Genomic DNA, 20,201 nt, shown 5'->3' with positions numbered 1-20,201 from the left:
TTCAAGGTTCTTGCAAAAATTACAACACAGATAATTGAAAGGATTTGTGAGACTCCACAAAGCAGTCTCACGTAAGGTTTTCAATAAATGTAAATTATACAGTAAAGCAGTAGAAACAGAATGCAGGCAAACATCAGGGGCCCAAGAGCCTTCCAAGTACAGCTTCCCAAAGTCCTTATTATTCACACACGACATGCTGCCTCTCTGGATAAAATCACCAAGATTTGTATGATAAATCTTAGTTTCAGGAGGCATCCTAAAAGTCTCCAGTAGTGTATTTCATGGCCTTCTGTACACATAGCCAAGACAGACTATCTGACTTGTAATGCCAGGCATAAGTCCTAATAAACCAGCAGTGGGTACCACCAGGGCAGTTCCAAACTTTAGTGCATTATAAATCATTAATTAGCCCACTGCCCTTATCTCAGCCAAGAGTCAGTGTCAGACTTATAAGCCCCAGAGATAAGCACAGCACTGAACCTCTCCAACTATAAAACAATTCTGTCTCATATGGTTCTGTTTCCCTTCCCCTACTTCACTCTCCTCAAGCAGGATACTATATACTGGCTCTGGTGAGTGAGCAAGCAGGTAGACAAACAAGTAGATATTATTTGGGTCCTTCAGGAAGAGTGGATGGCAGCAGAGGGCCCTTCTTTAGGTCACAAATGTCCAATGCACAGTCCATGCCTGGATAATCAATGCTGTGGTCAGCTACCTGTTGTGAGGTGCTCTAGTTGAGTTCTCTCAACCCACCATCTCTTCTAGCCATTGTTAGGGGATTCCTAGGGGCTAAAGCTGTACTTGCTGGCACGATGTGGAGGAAGAATTACTAATGAGGGTAAACACATAGTGGAACTTCACTGCTGCTTTTGTCGTGCCAACCTGAAGTTAGCTGGAATACTGCCTCCTTCTCTAACTGACCCTACTATTCATATTAGAAGGCAATGGGCCAGATCTGTACTGAGCAGTCCTAGATAGTGAAATAACTCTAAGTACTAATCCTGACTATCTAGAAGTCCTTCGATTGTTCCTTATGGACTAACTATGGCCGGTTTTGCTCTCAGCCCCCCCCTATTCCATGTCTGGAAATTTTTTTTGTTTAAATTGTTAAACTGTTTATATTGCTCTTTAGTTATGAAAGTGATTGTAATATAGAAGTGAAAAAGGAAAAAGAGAAAAATCCCCCTTAGCAACCTCACAGTCCCACTCCCCAGAGGCAGATACAATTCAATGTCTGTCATCCCACTTTTTTTCTATGCATTTACAAATGTGCACCTGCACATGCATATGCATTTTTTTCACTTGAAGAATGTATCGTGGGGTCTCTTAGGAAGAGAGAGGAAAGGGAGAAAGGAGGCCAGGAGCTACTCCTGCACAAAGAGAGAGACATCAGAAGTGCGGCGGGAGAATTTCCTCATAACAATTGTAATGAGGTTTTAGTAAATGTTAACTGATTGTTTTGGCATTAATTTGAGGATAAAGTGGCCATCTGAGAGAATGAGGTCATGTTTAAGTATATTATAAGATTTTTGATGTATGTTAATCTTTCTGTTTCTGACAAATACTTCAGTGGAGTGCATAAATGAGGAAACGGAAATTTTCTAAACAAAATATTGGAATAAAAGAATAGAATATTAGAAAGAAAATGAAAAAAAAAAAAAAGAATGTATCATGGGCATTGCACATCTTTTATTCTTCTCTAAAAGTTATATGTGGTTTCCTACAGTGGGTGTCACATTATTTATTTAATCTGTAACCATTGATGGACATGTATGTTGTTTCCAATATTTTGCTATTTTAATTATGCAGTGACCAACTCTTCACATACAAATGCAAATATTTGCAATAAATGGCTTCTTAGAGGCAGAAATGCTGGATCACTAGCTATGCATATTTCATTTTAATAGATGCTGCAAGTTTTCCCTCTCAAAAAACCAGTACTAATTTACACAAACTTTTAGAACTTGTTAAAGAAACCAAGTAATTCTGACTTTCCAGAGGGACTCCTTTTGGTTTGTATTAAGTCACAGGTGATTGGCATTGGATTTTTAAAACATAATTGGATTTACTTTGTATCTTCTACAAAATTCTGTAAGTTTCTGGCTTCTTAGTTTTACCATTTCCTGTTTACTAACAGCAGCATTTTTTCCCCTTTATTTGTTTTCAGTTTTGTTTCTGTTTTTTTGCTTCAGTGAAACTTAAGGAAAGATGAGAGATAAACCCATTTTGACATCTGAATCAACTTGCTGTTTTTTCATTCACCATATGTCTACACTATGTTTATGCAGGTACTCTGCAAGCACTGAGGATACAAAGATGAATAAAACATAAACCTTACCTTTCAGAAATTCAAGCCTAATAAGAGGAATGCAAATGATAGCAACACAAATAAGAGACAAAGATAGATGCATAGATAGATAGAAAGTAAGATAGGAGAACTGAAGAGTGACTTTCAGAGGGAAAGACAGAGAGGTTCAAGGTAAAGAAAGACTTGAAAGGTAAGTAGGGGAGAGAGAACAGCTCATGGAAGTTACAGATGGATGAAACAGAAGAGTAGGCTTGGAGAGCTTTAAGTGGTTAGATATGGTTGGCATACAGATACTTTTGTAGGATAAAAGGAGGCAAGATTAGAAAAATGAACTGAAGTAAAAGCACTAGAGTCTTTGAATGTCATGCTAAGAATTTGGTATTATCTCATGAATGACAGCCTGAAAATTTTTATGTAGGAGAATAATATGTTTAAGCCTACATTTTAAATTTTACCCCTGATCTGAAGGACGAATTAATCACTAAATCAACAATTTTTTTAAATTTATAACCTACTCTGTGTTAGAAATCATGATAGGAGCTAGAACTTTAATAAGAACAGATTAAGCACAGTGATAAGTGAAAATTACTATATTAGTTTAGGAAACAAATTATATAGCCAGAACTAAGACATGAAGACAGAAGAAATGAAGAAAAAAATCCATGGATTCAAGAAATAAAGAAATGACAGAAAGGGAAAGGTAGATAAAAGGGAGAAAGAATCAGATCTGTTGCTTCTAGTTGTAATAGGGATGATTTGGTGGGTAATGCTGTTATTAATTGAAATAAGAGGAACACAGGAAGAGAGGAGGTTGAATACGAGAAGATGGAAGTTCTGAACACATTCAGTTTGAATAACCCTTGGAACACATAGGTGAAAATGTCTAAAACATAGTTAGAAATATAGATCTGGAATTTAGTAAATGTGTCTGAGCTAGCAATAGAGATTTGAGAGTCACTGGCATAATAGACCCTATGGAAATAGATAAAAATAGAAGAAAATTGTATGGAAAATCAGAAAGGAAGAGAGTTGTGAAAAATAACACAACAGATATGTAAAAGTTTTACAAACTTTAAAATATTGTATAATATAGCTAATTATTGCTATTGTTGCTGTTGGAACAATTGCACCAAACTACTAGATCTTATTAGAATTTGTTTCACAGAATTAGGGAATTTGTTCCCCTTGTTCACCAGCATATCCCAGAACCTAGACCATTTCCAAACATGTAGTAGGTTTTCAATAATTATTTATGTTTTGTCTGGATGTATTTATTGAATGTCTTGGCCATATGGATTTGTTATGGGGGTGAATTAGCTATCATGACTTTTCCAGAAGAAACATCTCACAACCCTCTTGAACAGCTGCACAGTCCATGAAGAATTTGAGACCCAGTTCTTTAACTCTAAAGAACAAAACAAAACCCAACAAAACAAAACAATGTAAAAGGTTTCTTCCTTAAATGTGTAGCCCAAATAAAACTACAACCGTCATTACTTTTTAAATATTCCAACAGTTGTTTTACAGGGTAGTCGTTACTATTTATTTCCATTCCAGGTACACATTTTTACAAATTTAAGAAAATATTTTCAGTTAATGCGCAGAAAATGAAAAAGAAGCATGCATCTGTAGTAAAGTTCCCAATGGGCTAAAATTGCATTATTCATTTTTAGACACCGCCACATACTCACAGCATGACCCCTGTGATTGTCAACGGTGACAGTCTTCTCATAGGCTTAACATGGTGCCAACAGAGTGACGAAAACCCCAGTGGTACATAGTCCTCCTGCATGCTACGAAAGCTCTCCTTCTGAGAACAAAAACAATCTCTCCTAATCAGTCAACAGAAATTTTTTGAACATCTGCTGTATGCTAGATGTTGTGCTACATTCTGAGGGATTTCGAAGGAAACGTGAAACATGCCCATGCCTTCAAGGAAAATATAAGCTTGTTGGGGAGACAAGGTATAAAAAGTAACATATATTGTGTCAAATAAATTGTCCAAGGAGTAAATGCTACTCTGAGGTCTAGTACTCAAGGTACCCTAAGATCTGGTCTGGTTTACCTTCCTAGAGTGTTTCCCTAAATCCACAACTATAAGAAAATTATCCTTCTCATACCCTTTTCTAAGCCAAATTAAACTGCTTGCTATTCTTCCTGCCTTCAGCTTGCTTTCCTGCTTCTGTGTCCCTGCTTGTATTAATTCTCCTTCTGGAATATCCTTGCTTTCCTTCATGCTCATGTCTATATTATAGTTTGTAAACCTTACCCTTCCTCAAGACCCAGCTCCAATGCAGCACCGCCTCAAAAATTTCCTTATGTTACTAGCTAGAAATAATCTTTCCCTCCTATAAATTCCTCTCTAAGGAGACCTCCACTGCACCCATTACTTTCTTTCTTATGTCATACTTGTCCCTATCCATGTAGATGCATGGTCACAGAGAACAACCTTTCCTTCTACCTCCTCTACTTCCTGGTGAATATTGTCTTAAAGGGATTTTAATTCCTCAGAACCCAATGAGGCTAACTTGTAGTTTCAGTGCATCCAGTACTATTGATTCTTTCCATCCCCTATGGTCCCTGAAACTGGCTTACAAGCCTATTCTATTTTTTAATGTAATAATTACATAATATTTGATTTGCATTGTGATTAACCACCTGCCCTAACTAGGATGTGAGCTCCTTGAGGGCAGAGAATCTGTTCATTCATCTTAGTAACCTCTCTATGCAAGCCATGTGTATTAGAGAAGCATGCTCAAATTACCATCAACACTTGTTAAAATTTTGGGGGTCATACTCTCTTCTGGGTCATACTCTCAGAAATTCTAATTCAGTGGGTTTCATGAGGAGCCCAAGAATCTACATTTTATCAAACTCTTCAGATGATTCTTATCCACAGCAAATTTTTAAATTGTCACCAGTTAATACGTATGTATTGAATGAATGCTAACTTTTTTTTCTCTCTTAAACTATAACATCATAAGGGAAAGACATGTGACTACGTAATCTTTCTATTTTCCCTAAGTATATGGCCTAGCTGTTTGAACATAGAAACTCAAACGCTGTGGAATTGATGTATGTTAATGGGATGACTGATATAATTTTAGCTTTCCCTAAGGCACAGAAGTTGCTGGGCCATGAAGAATGAGCTGGTTTTGGATGGGTGAGGAGGGCGAGAGCATCCTGGCCAAGAGATTGATATGATCACAAGAATAGATAGAGATGAGGAAACACAAGCGTGCTGAGGGTTTATTATTAGATTAGTGTAACAAGAGTAAAGGTTCTCATGGCAGAGGAATGAGAGACGAGGCTGCTTCCCCACTGTATAAAATAAGCTTTTGTTAGCAGAACTCTCATTTTCATTTTAATTTAATGATAGCAAAAATAAGTGGTTTTGAGGTGATTAATGACCAACAAGAGAGCTACAGTGCTGACTTGGCCAGCACGGCACATGTAGAAGTACAAGATTTAGTACAGAATTAACCTGCCCAAACATCTGTTCACAACTCCATATGAAAAAGAAAAAAATAGAGCATAGCATATGTTACAAGTGGAAGCCTGGGAAACTTTTTTTCACATCATGTTTGTAGGAATTCACATTTTAGCAATATTCCTTATTGACTTGCTAATATGAATTTGAACATTAAATAACCATAATAATGATAGGCAAAAATTTAAGAAATCATTCTGTTCACACATGAAGAAAAGAATAACTTGTTACAAAAAAGATAATAAATTTGCAGTGAAAATATATTCCTTTGTTCCTGTGACATAGCCAGCATTGACCTATACATCTGTAATTAATCCAGTGGCACATGAATTTATTCATCATTTATTCATATTGGCAAATGGTTATTAGCAATCTACTACTTGAAAAGCACTGTACATAAAATGTTAATGGTAAAGCACCATGTGCATGACACAAATTGAAAGGTTCATTCTTACATGGAAGAGAGGTTGATATGGAAAAATTAGTATCAACAAGTTATTCATTCATTCATTCATTCATTCTTGGATGAATGAATGTAGCTCTATGGCTTTGTTTTATTCTCTGTCATATCCCCCACACTAAGACCAGTGCTTGAAGTATGTTAAGTGGTCAATCAAATCTGTTGGATGAATATATTTATTGATCACTCTGTCAGACTCCCAGTATCTAAAATAAAGTGAAAACAGAGATAGTCCCTGCCCTGGTGGAGTTGATAGTCTAGTGAGGAAAGCAAATATTAATCAAGTGCATTCAGAAATGTAAAATTCCAGCCATGACAAGTGTTGAGGATCATCTAATGGAGTTTGGCCATACAAAAACTTTCCTCAAGGAGTGATCTTGAACTGAAATCTAAAGGATGAGTGGAAATCAGCCAGGCAAAGAAAAGGAAGAAAAGCACTTTGGGCAGAAGGGGTAGTAGAAAGGAACATGATGAGTGACTGCAATATAGAAAAAGTGAGGGTGGAAAGCTAGGTAGGTAAGGTGTAAGTATGTGACGACAACTCAGGGAGTTCCAGTATATAAATAGTAGGCAAGATTACATAGGTAAGGAAATTTCTCATTTAAAGTTGATACAATACAAATTGATTTGAGTTATAACCTCAAAACTCATTGCTCATTTGCAATATAAAAGAAAGATTTGTCTGATAAAATGTACCATATTTTTTATAGTGACAAGCAAAACAATTGAGCATGTAATTTCAAATTACATAACCTTGATCCTTGTAGATTGCACCAATAAATATTATAATTTTACTAAATTACATAGCAGCAATTAGCTCTCAAATGGGAATTAATAAAGAAATCAGCACAGTACCATAAGAATAATTTGGGTATATTGATGTAGAACCCTATTGACAGATATATACCCTGGTGAACAGCTCATTCAACTGTTATGTGAAACTATTAAAAAATATAAAATTTATTGGTGTAGTTCACATGATAGAATTTGTGCAGAGAAAAATAAAGCCAAGGCTTTTAAAGTGTTTTAAAGCAAATGTAGAAACAATGAGATGTTAAAATCATATCACAATACTCTTGAGTTTTCCCTTCCCCACATGCACATGCACCTATATCCCATAACAGAGTGCTGGACGTGAGCTTGGTGCTCGGTAAGTACTTGTTAAATGTTCAGAAATGGCCAGTTAGAATATTTACAAATAAATATTCCAAGTTTTAATACTAATAATGAGAAGTATTATAAGTTGCTAGATTTAGCGGTTTATTATTATTATTAAGATAATAAGTATTAGACTAAACAGGTTTAGGGATAGATGTTGTAGAATGATATAAATTTTCTTTACCAGTTCATATTGTTTTATGTGAGATATGGTCAAACAAACATAGTAAATATGCAGCAATATTTATATCTTTTGTGTTCTGATCTGATCTTTAATTGAGAATAAATGTATAAGTGAATAGTAAATATTAGAATATATTGTAAATGTAGAGGATGACATATTCAGGAGTAATAAATAAAACAAACTATAATATGTTAAGGACTAATAAAATTAAAATATGCACACTTATTGGGATATAATGGTGTTGACTCATTTTTAGCATTTCCTAATTGCTACAAATTGAAGACAGGATGACTCTGGAACCCAAATATGAATGGGTCTTGTCTTGACTCTGTTCTTACCTACCTCTAATGAGCTACTCTTGCTACCAAACCCTTAACAAAATGGTCTTCACATGGAAAGATTTACAATTTTTAATATAGGTTCTAACTTCCACTGATGTAAGGTATAATGATCTGCCTTATCATTTACTGGGTTTCAAGCAGAAAAGATATGCATGCATACTTGACAATCCAGTTTCTTATTTGCTGCATTTCTTACTGTTTAACAGATTGTTGGCATAATTTCTCTATTATTTTCTGTTTGAGTAATTGGGCATTATATACTTAATAGGAAACTAATTACTTATACACCAGATATTGATTACTTATTTTCAAAGCATTTAAATTCTGAATTACATTGAAATCGCTCTGAATAGAAGTAGTCTTTTATGATTCAGAAGGTACATCAGTTTTGCAGTACATCTGTTTGACCTTCAAGGGTCATTGCTGGCATTTCTGCAACAAGCTCACTGCTAAGTGTTAGGGATTCAGGGATGTAAGCCCTGCTCCAGAGGCTTACAATAATGAGTGTGGAACTAACAGTTTAAAGAGATTTCAGGTTATTGGTTTGCCAGATAAACTAACTTTCACTGTATTAAATAAGTAAAATCCAATAATGTTATCATCAAGTAGTAATATAAAAAGAATTTTCCCAGTATCTATAGAAAATAGAACTAATGCTATACATAGATTCTTATGTACATCTTAGCAGTTTCATTAAAAAATATTTCTCACTGCTATTGTAAATTAATCCACATTGGGGGGCGGGCTTGACTAACAGTGATAAATAAAAAAATAGTGACTCAGGTTTGTTTTTCATTCAGTAAAATAACTATATTGGAAAAAATATTTATCTGATACAGAGGAGATAAAACAATTTTAGATATTTTCATAGATTAGCTCATAGGAATGTGTAAATTATAGAATATGGTGTATCTAAAAGTATATGTCTGTATTTTCAACATTTCAAACGTTAATAAGAGATAGAGAAAGTAGGTATAATATAGAAATTATAGTTTACCATAATTATAATTTGCACTAATGAATATCCATGTATCACCTAACAATTCTAGAATTTAAAATTACACTGGCAACTGCAAATTTTTTTCTGTATCCTGAAAATACTTACAACTATAAAATTTTCTTTAATCAATTAGTCTTTAATATAAGTTTTTCATTTTTACATTTAATATTGTTTTTTCCCCCTGATTTGCTACTTATCCTTTATTGTCTGACTTTAGCAGCTAAAAGTCTGACTCGTGTAGCCGTATTTTAGGGACCCCAGCCCTAAAACTGCACAAGAGCAGTTTTCAGGGACACATCAGAGTGGCTTGAAGGGTAAATGGGAGATAAGAAAGCAAAGGTAAATAGTGGCCAAACTTTTTCTAAAGTGTCTCTCTGAAGAAGAGCAAACAAATGGAAAAGTAGCTGGAAGAGACTATACAGGCAATGAGACAAACTAAAGCATGTTTGAATGTGGCTGGAGGCGACCTAGTAGAGACAGAGATTGACGTGTGTTGGAAAAAGATTACTCCAGGCCTGGATCCCTGCAAAGACAAGAAAAGATGGAAAAGAGATGATCCAGAGCTCAAATGGACAAAAGGGGATACAAATTTGGGAGGGCCAGAGGTGCTTAGTGAAAGAAAACTCCAGAAGTGACTACAAAACACATAAACATAATGCACTAAATCCAAACTAAATGTATCCCCAACTCAGCTTCAACTAAACACAATTCCAATTGTGCCACATTACACCCAAGGAACTATGATGGAGGGAAAGTCTATATAGCAAACAACAGGAATTTTAACTAATTGTTTTTAAAATATATTCCTCTGCAAATTTTTCTAACCATGCGTGTGGGAGGCCTGAAACTTAAGCTTTATTACCTTTGGAATAAATCCACCTCAGATTGTGTGTTTGCTTGTTCATTTGTTTCAGAGAACTATAGGCTAAGTTATGAGCTGGGGTAAGAGGAGGATCCAAGATTGAAGAACCATAAGATAGTCTCAGAGAGTTGAAAAGTAACTTCTCAGGGAAAAGTAATAGGGTCGCCTGTCAGTATTCAGTCCACATTTCAGGTACTTGTCATGAATTTACAGTAAAACCAGCCAAACAAAGTGTGATTTTCCTCAACTAATCCTGGTGCAGTAGCAGAAAAGGCGGAAAGTTGGATTCAACAAACACTGAGTTCATCTAGGCAAATGTGACGGAAGGAAAGAGGACACATCTGCTGAGAGATGTTTGAGAGAAACTGTTTATAATGATGGAATGTTTATCATGAATCTCCGCGTGGTAAGGAAAGAAAGATAGGCAAATAAAGGTAAGTTTAGCAAATCAGTGATATATCATATCAATAACTTCTGCTAGGGAGTTCTAGGTTACTGGAGTAAGTGAACTGGGAGTATAGGAGATTATGGTCAGCCAGTGGTATATTTGCAATTGAGACTTCAAAAGTGATACATATATTTGTGATGACAAAGTTTAAGTGGGAACTTGGGAGTGAGTTACTGAGATAGTGTAGAGGAAAAGACTGATTATGAATATAGATTGTTTTGTTCCATTCAGATGGAAATTTTGAAGCACTAGCATGCACAAATTACCATGGAAGGAATTGGAGATACAGAGGTGAACAAGATTCAGTTCCCTGCTTCAAAGATCTTACAACGTAATTTGCAAAGTGCTACAGTAGGGACACCAAGACAGAAGGAAGGATTCTTAACCCAGTCAGGGATCAGATGAACAGGCTTTAAGAACAACATTCGCAAAGACCAGACTGCAAGATAAAGCTTGATGCCTTCGAGAACAGCAAAGAGTTGGGTTTTCCTTGAGGCTCACGTTTAACTGAGGGTGCTGTGAAAGAAAAGGCTGAGAAGTAAACAAAGGTCAGATGAGGGTCATTTTGTCTGATATGGTCAAGGTATGTGGGCCTTGTATTCTTTGGATAATGGAAAAACTGTTGCAAGCAAGAGTGGACATAATGAAATGGCCTACTGGCTGCAGTGTAGACAGAGGGTGGAGGAAGGAAGTAGCTGCAGTTCTTTGGAGAAGAAAGGCAAGAAGACCAATTCAAATTATGAGACAAGAATGTATTTGTTATACAGTTTTCACTCTTAAATTTAGATTGAGACAAGGTCATCAAAGTTTGCAATCTAGGTGGAGGGTAGTCCATTAAATTGGAAAGCATGAAACCAGAATTGCTTCCCTTGTCCAGTTGTTAACATTTTGTAAGACCCAGCCTAGGAAATGTGAAACACCAGAATGTAATCTCCATGAGGGCTTGGTTGTTTTGTTTACTACTCTTTCTCTAGTACCTGGTACATAATAGACTCAATAAATATTAACTGAGCAAAATTATTCAGTCAATTAAAATCTGTCTTTAGCATCTGATCTCTTTTGGCACCTTCATTCTAAGGCTACCTGCCCAAGTAACATCATGCTAGATGTGAACCATACCTTTTCTCTGGAATACTCATCTCCTTTTGAACCTTATTCATCATATCTTACAAAACTTCAAGATCATGCTCTTGCCTTCTGTGTATATTAGCCATATATTTCTGGGCATGGTAATTCGCTTTTTTGTGCCTAAATTTCCTTGTCTATAAAATGGGGATAATAGCTAACACGCACTGAGCATTGAGCACTAACACTTAGAATCAGACACTATTCTAAGCACTTTAAATGTTGTAACACAGTTATTCCTCATTATCCCCCTATGTGGGGAGTCCTCCTGTTATCTACCTATTACAGAAGAGGAACCTGAGCCAACATTTGACAGCAAGTAAGTGACAAAGCCTGGATCTGGACTCAGGCTAGCTCCTGAAACCATGCTCTTAATCATTCTGCTTACTGCCTGTCCAATAATAGTACCCACCTGTCCAATAATAGTTGTGAAGATTCAGAGAATAATCTATGTAAACGCATTTGGAAAAGTGCCTGAATGTCACAAGTGACCAATAGAAATTAGCTTTTGTTGTTGTTACTGCTTTGTTCTTTTTATTTATATCTTCTTAAGGAGTATGTGTTCCTTTGAGAGAAGAGTCACTGTCTCCTAAAGGAAATTAGATTATTTCATTTTAGAGAGATCTAACTGGGAAAAAGTCACTCCTGTGTAATACTTACTTACATCCACTTTCCTGCCACTTTCCTCATTGATTCTAGTTCTGAACTGGGGGTGAAGAGAGAACAAACCCAACCCCTCTTCCTTACAGCAACCCTCAGGTACTCAAAGATGGGTATCTTTGACACCTACATCTTCCGTTTTTCAGCCCAACAGTTTAAGCCATTTTAACCATTTCTTCTATGGCATGGTTTCCAGATATTCTGAATAAACTCTAGTTTGTTGAAGACATTTAATGCTTAGGCAACTAGAGGGGAACAGCCCACATATGTTGCATATAGAACAGGACATTGACAGAAAAGATGTAGGGACAACCCTGTTACAGTCTGAATTAAATTCCCAAAGACCTTTATAGCGCCTTCTTTGCATGAAGTACGTAGTACTTCTTCATTGAATGAATGTATTTATAAACAAATGAAAATTAATGAGTCTTCCAATATTTTCAGATTACTTTGGATACTAATTCAGTCATTTAATGAATTGTCTCTCCCTCTCGACATCATGTCATCTGTGGATTACTTCCTGTGTGTCATCAATATATTCACTTGATTATTTAAATGGAATGTATTACATTCACATATATGTTAAAATATTCCTATTAGTTTATGGCTGAAAGTGTTTTAATTAATTATAAATTAATCTGGTTTTCTCAGCAATGCCTTTTATTATTGTTGTTAAGAATGCCTATTTATTTATTCAATAATTTCTGAAATATAAAAATACTTTCCTACATGTTACCTAATTGTAGTAATTAAATCAAAACCAAAGCTTTAAAATTTATGAACATTTTAGTAGGAGTGACATCTGAAATAAAATTGAGAAACATGAAACTAATGTAAACTGGAAATAGGCTCAGACCCTATGGAGCTAACTTTTTATCTCCAAAGAAATTAACTGAATAAGTTAAATAGTCTAAAGGCATGTAGGACAGAACAATTGAGAGAATGAACAAGTAGGCTTGTCATCAAGAGCTGAACAGTTTTAGTTATTTTGTGTATCAGAAAGAGTTTCAACAGTGCACCGTGGAATTCATAAATAAAAGATTTCCCAGTTGTGAGAACCATAGAGCTGCTAATAAGCTAAGTGTATTATTAAATAAAAAATTGAAGGAAAATGAGGGAAAGTTTCTTAAAATGTAGTCATGTTTCCTTGGCAAATTGCAAACTCTAACGTTATCAAACAAAAATGGTAAAAGTAAAAAAAAATAAAATAATACTTTAAAGTATTGATCTCAAACTTTAGAAAAAATATAATAACTGAAACATCTCAATGAAATATCATAATTGGGTCACTTTGATTGGAGAATATAATTTTTTTAATTTGCATTGGTTATTTTACTCTTATTGATTTGAGAAACCGCTTTCTAGTGTATTTGTCAGCATTTTGAAGCAGGTTCCATACTGTTGCCTTCCAGTTCTACATAGTTGCTGGGAATAACAATGTTTTGTTATTACAGTATCTGCCAGGTAATCGCAACAATTTTAAGACATTTCAAATGTAAATTTCTCTTTTTAAATTTTAAAGTTTCCTAGCTTAATTTTGATAAAATTAGATAAATGTCAGATGTTATGTTTTTCAGTGAACATTTCTCTTAACCTCATTGGAAGAAAAAATTTAATAGGTGTATAAATAAATATAAGCAAACTCTATTATCGAAATTAGTGGAATAAAAGTAACACATAAAGTCATATCAAGGGAACAGAATAAAACTGCATATACAGGACAAGAGTTATTTGAATTTGTTGTAGTCATGGAAAATATATGTTCTATTTTTGTTAAAACTGATGTAACCCTTTTCTTAGCTCATTTCAGCTAATAAAAGTAAGATCACTTCAAAGATAATTCTACAGTGGTTTAGGTAAGTGTAAATGTAAGACAAGACACTGAAATGTTCTCTAATTTTTTATTAAATTAACGCCTATATACTATAGGAAATTTGGAAAATACAGAAAAAATACAAATGAAGAAAAAAATTAATCATTATTCCATCATATTTTTTCTAATGTTTTAAAAATGAAAACAAATATAAAAATATAAAAATTTTAAAGTAATATATTAAACACCTGCCAACCAAAAGGAACAAATGTTAACTATTTTTTGTATTTGAGTTAGATTTTTTTTGTAAAGAAATAAAACACTGTAGATCAAGTAGAAGTCTTCTATGTTCTCCTTCCTACTCTTACTCCAATCCCAGAACAATTACTATTTTTAATTTGGTGTGCATCTATTCTATATATTCCTATTTTTACTGTATGTTTATGTATTCATAAATATATAACTTTTTAAAATTTATGTTCAATTGATTTGTGCTATACGAATTTTCTAAACTTGTTTTTCATTCGCTATTATTTGCAAGGTATATCTTACATAAAAATATAGATAATTCATTTTCATTTTTGTATGCTATACCAACATATTTTATCATAATTTGGTTATCTCTTTCCTTATGCTGTAGTTTATTTAAAGCATGACCAACTTTTTAATATTATTAATTATTGTACAATGAAATTTTTCTGCAATAAGGTTTTTCTATATTTCAGATGATTTCAGTAAGATAGTTGCCCCAAAGCAAATGTGAACACTTTTGAGAATTGAGATACATATTTGAAAATGTTTCCCTAAAAGACCAAACGAATTTATAATCATCAAAGCAGTTTATGTGAGTGCCCAGCTCACAGCACCTTCATCAGCATTGAATATGCCAAGCCATTCTTGATTTAATTCACTCATTTTTAATGCAAACAATTGATTTTGAGAATGAAATTAAGCGGTATGAAAAAAGGCAATTTATGTGTTTGGTTGGGTGTAAGCCATTTAGTTTAGCTCCAAGATACACTTTAAAATTGTCTATTGGTCATGAGACGTCATTGCATCTTCATGTTGTTTCAGCAAGGTTATGTATTGATCTGCTGAGTACATTTTGTCTCTGTTTTTATTAGAAAGTTGCTGAAATTTCCTCTGTGACACATTTTATTATAACATCCAGTAATAAAAATATTATCTTTTTTTAGAAATCCAGCATATGCTTTACTTTCTTTATTGGGCGTTTGTGATCACCAGCATTCTTCATTACTTCAGAATTTCAGTCTTAAGCTGTAGGATGATGTCATTTTTGGAGCCAGGAGACTTGAGTAATAATCCCAGCTGCAGTTATGCAACCCTCATCAAACTATTCTTATTTTCCCCAGAGAATGATTATCAGATTCTTCATCTGTAAAGTAGGACTCTTATTACCTTATTATATTATTAAATAAATTAAATGAGAACTTTTGAAATAAAGTAGAAATATAGGTTAGCATCAGAAATCTCTCTCCTAGTTGTCTTAGATGCCTAGGGTCCCCAGTAGAACCCCATGTGAGAGGTATTTTAGAGGTATAATTGATCAGTTTTATCTGCCACTTTGTGTAACACAGCCAAGGGAGCAAACTATGCAGTCCACCAAAGGTTACCCAAATCCTTAGAGATCATGCAAGACCTTATGTTCCCACAGCTTCCTCCCCTGCCCACCCACACCAAGATGTCATACTACCCAGGGTTACAGCTTGAGTTTTTTCTTTGCCTGGAACTACTTCAGAAATCTTAAACTCTGAACTTTTGCTCTCTCATTCTAATTCTTTATCCTTCTACTTCTCTCAATCTGTCACTCCTACTATACTCCTCTTTGACCTCATGGAAACCTGAAATCTCCTATTTCTTCTGTTTTTTCCTAGACTGTCAGTTTCCCACCTGACTCCCCAAAAAGTTAAAATAGTTATCATTGATAGAATTCTTTTGATTGCCCTTAATTTCCCCTTTGATTCCCCTCCAACGATTCCAGTATGAACCATTCTCCCCAAGTGCTCTTTGTATAGAAAATTCTTGCCCTGCCAGCTCAAGAGATTACCTTGCTCATTACTTCATTAAGAGAATTTGAGACCTTCAGACATGCTCTCTCAACTTCCAGCCTTCCCCCACCATGCCCACCTACAACCACATCAACCTTACTACCTTCCCCTGAGTCTCAGTAAATGAGGTGTCTCACTTCTATTCAAGGGCAGACCCTCTTTTTGTGCTATCAATCCCATCTTTTTTGTCACCTCTTGGAATTTACTCCATTAATTTTATACCATTTTGTCTGTCCTTAATCTGTTCCTCTTTGCTAGTGTCTTCCTATCAGCTTTCTTTTTTCTCAACTTCCTCAATTTCTACCTAGCCCCACAACTTCTCTCCTCACCTCTCATCCAAACTTTACAAAGAATATTCTATCTGTATTGTCCCCATTTATTTGCCTCATTTATCTTCAAACCACTATAATACAGCTATCACATGAAATGGCTATCAGTAAGGTTACCAGCATGCTACTATTTCCAAAATTGAGTGGACATCTTCATCTCTTATTTTACTGGACACTTCTCTAGTGTATGATACTCTTGTTCACTTACTTATTCTTAACACAATTCTGTTCATTGGACTTTAATAACCCTTTACTCCTCTGGACTCCATTTCTTCTTGCCTTCTTCTGTAGTTTGCCCTTCTGTTACTGACCCTTTCAAGTCGGGCCCCAAACAAGGGTCCTTCTGCTTGGTATTGCTTGTGCCAATAGCATGAGACTGAGTTCGGTTCCGAAGCAAAGGAAAGCTTTATTGTTTGATCAGAGAATGGAGAGGTGCGAGCTCGTGCCCTAGAGCACAAGTCCTCCCCCACGGCTGTGGGCTGGGCTGCTTCATAGGGGTCTCCTCAGCAGGGCAGGGGCAGAGTTCTCCTGGGTCTGGGTCAGCTGTGCTGTTCCCGGTGGTCACTCCAGATCGCAGTGCCGGGTACAGCGTCTCTGCACACGGCCCACTGCCGCCATCTTGGATTTCGGTATCGTGCTCAGCACTTCTGCACACGGCCTAGAGCTGAGGTGTTGGGCGCAGCTGTTTTGCACCAGGAACTCTGGTCTGAAGTGCGGGGGGCAAGGCCTCTGCACCCGGCACCCTATGAGCAAGTGAAGCTAGACGAAGTACGAAGGAAAAAAAGGTTAGCATTTATTTTATTACCAAGATCCTATTTTTATTTCTTGGGAATTGTTAATGGGCTTTGCCAGCAACACTTGTTTTCAGCTCTCAAGTGTTAGCGTTCCACAGGGCTCGTTCCTCGGTCACCTGCACCTCTGAGTCCCTTCACATTCCCCGTAGGGAGCTCATCCACATGGGTTTCTATTTCCACAAAATGCCTAAGTCGTACAACCTTAGCACAGACCTATTCCTTAAGCTTCAGATTTTAAAAACCGCCTGATTTCTGGACATCTCCACCTGTGTCTCACAGGAACCTGAGGCTAATCATGATCAAAACTAAATTCAGTCTCTTTCATAAATCTGCTCCTACCTCCTTCTGCACCTCCATTGGTGGCACTACTAAGTACTGGGAAACTGGGGGACATGCATCTTCTAAACGTTTTCTGAATCCAACTTCTCTTTATTCCTCATTATCTCTTTTATTACTAGTCCTAATAAGCTTTTCTGGTTTCTTTGTTTCCTTTTTCCACCAGGATAGAGTGATACATATAAAACATTGATCTGCCAAAATCACTTTCCATTAGAAAGTTTTTCTGCTTCTAGAACATAAGATAAAGTCCCATCTCCCTAACAAAACATGAGGCCTTCACAGACCCGTACCTTCTTTTGTTAGCCTCATTTTCTGCTACTTACTCCGTTTTAAACTTGACAATCCTGTAAAGCAAACTGCCTGTTGTTACCATTCCTACACCATGCTGTTTCTCACCACTCTGCTTCTGGCTAAAATGTGTCTCCTCTCTTCTCCTCTCTTTTGACCAGCTCCTTCACATCTCAGCCCCATGAATCCATGTCTGGTTTCCCTCAATACTAAAGCATATAGGTACCCCCTTCTTTATATTCCCATAATGTCATGTATTTGTTCTTTGTATGTTTGCTCAAGAAATAGACCATGGGTTTCTTGAAGGCAGAGACCATACCATGCATTATGACTCTAGTGCAGTGCCTGGAACTTAGAAGCTGTTTAATAAGTACTTACTGAATGAAGGGATAACTAAATTATGAAAGTACTATATATTCCTTCTTGTCATTCTTTTTTCATATGGTGTCACTGTGTGGCAGGGGCAGTAGTGTTCACCAAATATTCCATGAATTCCTCCTACATTTCCCAGCCTTCCCTAAACTTAGGTCCCGGCCATATAAACAGTTCTGGATAATGAGCTATAAGCAGAAGTGATAAGTGTCACTTCCAGCGTGAGATCTTTAAGAGCAGTGGCTAGTTTTCCATAGTCTTTCCTGCTTTGGCTCTTCTGGAAGTCTTGATTTGCAGGTAACACAAGATCATGGGGGCAGAAAACCACATGGGACATATAGTGAGAGTAAGAAGTAATCCTGTTGTGTTAAGACACTGAGATTTTAGGATAAATTTGTTACCACAGCACAATCTAGTCCATCCTGAATAAGGCTCATTGTTTCAAGTTTATACACTAATCTCTATCTTATCACATACATAAAAGTTGTGTTGAACTTATCAGGTATGCAACTCTTTCTCTTCTCCTAAAGTCTGCATGATGCCTGGGCTTAGAAAAACTGCATCATGTGACTGATGTTTTCCAGTACAGAGATGGAGTAGTTCACTGCCTGTTCCCTATGATCTAAGTGACAGCGGAATATTTCCTACACAAAGTATACCCCCGCACTTACTCATGCAGTCCTTTTTTTCCCTGTCGTAACTTTAAGTTTTGACGTTTGTTATAAATGAAACTTCTCCCAGGAATAGTACCACGTTCCACTGCAACTGCAGGCTAAAGTCATCAGAGACTATTGCCAAAGTAGTCCTGGAAGTCTCTGAGGTATATTGTACTGACCCACAATTATCAATAGTCTAATAGTAACATTGATACAATTCCATTCTTTTCCACAAGTATTCTATCAAATACATTGGCTTTCCTAATTAGGTCTCAAATTTTATTAAACTATGGTTGTATCTTCTTTCAGTGATAATTTTTTCAGTTGGAAGAGACAAAAAAATCTGACTTCGGATGTGGCTTAATTCTAGGCTTATATGATGTCATCAGGATCCATCTTTTAACTCAAACTGGCTTTCCCCCTTTCCTCATGCCTGAAGCCCCCAGGGCTGTACCCTTCCAGTTTCAAATCCAGCAGGCAAGAGCAAGTGTCTTTTCCCCAGAAGTCCCAGTCAGAGAACCATTTCTTCTTATCTGCTCTGAATGGATCCTTGAGCCCAACGCTGTGGCCAGGTGAATATAATGCACTAATTAGCTTAGGCCTTTGTCAGTTCCCTGAAGTGGTAAAAAGGATTCAACTTCAAGGGAAGCAAGTGGCCTTAGAGTGAGGTAGGGGATGATTTCTGAAAAGAAAACAGCAAGAGGTCATCATAAATCAAGAAATGATGCTGGCAGCAATAGCAACCTCTATCTTCTCTATATAGTCTGCTGCCCAGGAGATAGAAGTTAGAGACAGCTTCTAGTTAGGGAGTTAAAGTGTTTCATTATGCACTGTAGGTTACACCTTGATTATATTATCTCTCTTTTTTTCTCTGAACTTCTCTACATTATTCTTTTCTCCCATATGATGCCTTGTGTTTTAGTTATTTATATGCATTTGTCTCCCCAATTAGATCATCAGCTACTTCCAGGCAGGAACTGAGTTTGAATAACTGTGGACCCTGCACTGTGTGTTTCACATAGTAGGCATCCTGACAATTCAACAACTAATTATTTGTTGAGTAAATGAAAAGATAAGAAACGAGTGGGTTTATACTATTATCACATCATGGTAATGTAATGCCTGGGAACGGGGCGAGGGGGGGAGATGTTTGTGTGTATGGTGTTAATACACACGTATGATAAAAACCTACTATTTACCAATCATGGCAAACAATGGGGATATGAGGATACAGTGGTTTAAAACCAAACATTACTCTGCCCTTCAAAAACTTATACTCTATTGAAGAAGACAGAGTAGAGTATAATAAATACTACAAAAGATAATTGTAGGGTGTTAAGGGAGAGTAATAGATTTTAACTTTTATTATTGTTGTTCTGATTGTTTCCACGTAAATTCTAGGTTGGCTACCTCAGGGATTACCAGTTTTGCTGGAAGAGGTCTGTTAAACTTGGAATTCCTTAGAGAATTAACACTAGATTCCCAAATCAAAGTTCCAGATCCAA

General features: G+C 36.1%; 1 protein-coding gene across 4 annotated transcripts in view; it reads left to right on the top strand.

Moving 5' to 3' along the window:
- LRRC7 (leucine rich repeat containing 7) overlaps positions 1-20,201 on the top strand; it is a 519,751-nt gene that overhangs the window by 341,220 nt on the left and 158,330 nt on the right. The window lies entirely within an intron of this gene.

The sequence above is a fragment of the Balaenoptera borealis genome, assembly GCF_965194805.1.
Source record: "Balaenoptera borealis genome assembly, chromosome: 1".
NCBI classification, from domain to species: Eukaryota; Metazoa; Chordata; class Mammalia; order Artiodactyla; family Balaenopteridae; genus Balaenoptera; species Balaenoptera borealis.
This window is presented reverse-complemented; position numbering and strand designations above follow the sequence as displayed.